General features: G+C 40.7%; 1 long non-coding RNA gene across 1 annotated transcript; it reads left to right on the top strand.

Annotated features, from left to right (window-relative positions):
- The first annotated feature begins 651 nt into the window (after positions 1 to 651).
- On the top strand, positions 652 to 1,751 carry LOC134947718 (uncharacterized). Its single transcript, XR_010182720.1, has 3 exons — positions 652 to 723; positions 1,027 to 1,107; positions 1,689 to 1,751. It is a non-coding gene; the product is annotated as an uncharacterized LOC134947718 (long non-coding RNA).
- Positions 1,752 to 2,864: the final 1,113 nt, after the last annotated feature.

A 2,864-nucleotide genomic window follows, 5' to 3' on the forward strand; every position in this document is an offset into this window, starting at 1 on the left:
GAGCCAGATTATAGTAAGTACAGTAGGATTTTCTCAAGCCCATTCTTAAAAGTATTGACCAAGTCCACTTTTATTACTTTTCAGGCAGGGAATTCCAAACATGTACTGTACAGTATTTCCCTCACTGTGAAGACCCCTTTTCGCCTCTGTGCGAAATCGCCTCTACTTCAACAAGAGTTACTGTGCACGTGTCCTCTGTGTCCATCTTATCAAAAACCGTTCCTGTGTATTGTCCCCTTACTGTATACAGTATATTTGTAAAGGTTAATCATGTCCCCTCTTAATCTCCTCTTTTCCAATGTAAACATGCCTAGCCTGCCTTTCCTTGTATTCCATCTTCTCAATCCACTTCATCACTTTGGTCGCCCGCCTCTAAACCTTTTGTAGTTCCACGATATCCATTTTGTATTATGGTGCCCAAAATTGTGCATCCGACCCACCCTCCACTAGCCTAACCCTCCAATCATACTCTGAATCCACACTCTGCATTCTGAATGTCGGGATCCAGACAGCAGGTCTTTTAAATACAGTACTGTATGTCCCCTACCGCTGGACAGTCATTCTGCTCCTACTGTATTATGAATATATCTCTGCCTCCTGTAGCACTGTACTACTGTGCAATTTTGTAGTAACTGTACTCTACTGTATTTTGTTTATAATATTTTTTTATTTTCAACTCAGTAATTATTGACAGTGAGGATGAAAAACCCTCTCCCCAACTTGGTAAGTAAACTGCAGTATTGTACTGTACTGTACATTGTGTTAAACCAATGGGTTGGGTTTGCGTGACCAGCAGTCAGGATTCTAGCGGTCAGGTGACCGACAGTGGCATCCTGATTGCAGCAATCCCAACAGGGTGAGGTACGGTATCCTAACCCTCCTCCACTACCCCCTGATTCTGGCCTCGACATTCTCGTCTCTGTGTGCGAAATTTACTCTCCTCCTCCAATTCCTGACTGAATTTTTGCTTTACTGTATTCAACACAGAATACAGAAGTATATTTCATGGATTTTTTGCTTTCACAGGCCCTACACTGTCACAGGCGGTGGCGGAGGAGGAGGACCAGGACTCTACCTCTATGTCCATCACCTCACTGCACCCATTAAGTAAGTCCAGTCCGGTACATCGTGCCTCTGTAGAGCCAGTTTGAGCAAGGAGAGATTGATTGCTTCTTTTTTTGGTGGGGGCCCAAACCAACCAGTCATTTCAGCCACAGTCGTGTGGCAGACCCTGTTTATATAACATAAGGGTGGTTGGGAGGGCCCAATCACAATTCCATCTTGCACCTCTTTTTTTATTTATTTTTTTATTTATTTATCTTTGCATCATGTGATGTTTGGGGAAAATTGTTATAAGGTTTGATGTAAAAAAAAGGTTAAAAAAAAGAGGCAGATTAGATGGGCAAAGTGGTTCTTACAGTATTTGTCATCAAATTCTATGTTTCTGTATGCAGACCCTCCAACATGACCCGCCGCACTGCTCTGTTTCTAGACTTCCCTCTTAATTTATGATTTCCATCACCTGTGTTGAACTAGTTATATGATAAGAAAGCTGTTTCTTCACAGGTGATGGCAATAATAAATTAAGAGGGAAGTCCAGAACCAGAGCATTTTGTACCATGTTGGAGGGTATGTGTATTTCCTGGAATTAACCTTTTTTTTTTTCACATTAATGTTTTTTTTCACAGGCCCTACACTGGAACAGGCCACGGAGGAGGAGGAGGATGATGATGATGCTGCTGCATTTAGTGGTAAGAATTATTACTGACATTGATCTGATGCCATCAGAGTAGCACTTTTCATCAGATTTTTCTGGCAAATGCGTAGAAATCGGATGAAAATTGTTTTTGTTTGAACTGGTGATATTGCCCATACAGTAGCAACCGATCACATCCCACATTAACATTTACAGTATCTAGTTACACTTACAGACGATAATACAGTACAGTAGGTAATATTTGATTGGTTGCTACTGTATGGACAACATCCTGTTCTAAAAAAAACACCCATCTTACTCAATTTCTCTCTCTCTCTCTCTCACCCCTTGTCACTGTCTCTCCATTCATCTCTCTAGATACTGTCAGTGATGAATTTCCCATTAGGCACGAGAGGCACGTACTGTACCTAGTGGCGGCATCTGTTTGGGGGCCTCAGTTGGATGCTTACAGTATGCTAATACTGTCATCCCAAAAATTACCACTACAGTAACTGCTAAATATTTTAAGTGTACTGTACAATATGCACATACAGTACTGTACAGTATACATAATTCAAAAGAAAAAAGAGTTGCTACTGTACCTTATTCTAGTCATAATCACCGGCATACGGGTCACTCACAAATTTTCTGATGGTCTCGGTGGGGTCCCTTGGAATCACCATGCCTGTCACAAGCATACCTTTTTTTACCCACCTGACACTGGGCCTGGACACTAGTGTACTATTACTATACTTTTTACTGTATACTGTATCTTATAATATTCTTCTCTTTTACCCACAGACGACGAGCCAGAATACATTTTTGGTAAATATACTGTACAGTAGCAATAGTTGGTACTGTAATTACAGTATTTTTTTTTCTCCAACATTATTTTAAGTCAAACTGATATGACTAACTGTACTGTATTATCTTTTTACAGTCCGTCGCCAACCAGTGGAGGAGACACCTGGTAATAAAATAGAAATACATAATGCACTGTACTGTATTCTAACTTACTGTAACATGTATAACACTGAGCTGATCATCTTCACACCCTCTGACATAACCTTACAGTACAAACTGTACTTTCTCTCCTTTTTCACCCTCTTCACTCCACAAATGCATGCTGCGTTTCCTGACTACTGATATAATAGTGTGTAGAGCGTAG

Source organism: Pseudophryne corroboree, chromosome 8 (genome assembly GCF_028390025.1).
Source record: "Pseudophryne corroboree isolate aPseCor3 chromosome 8, aPseCor3.hap2, whole genome shotgun sequence".
Taxonomy (NCBI): domain Eukaryota; kingdom Metazoa; phylum Chordata; class Amphibia; order Anura; family Myobatrachidae; genus Pseudophryne; species Pseudophryne corroboree.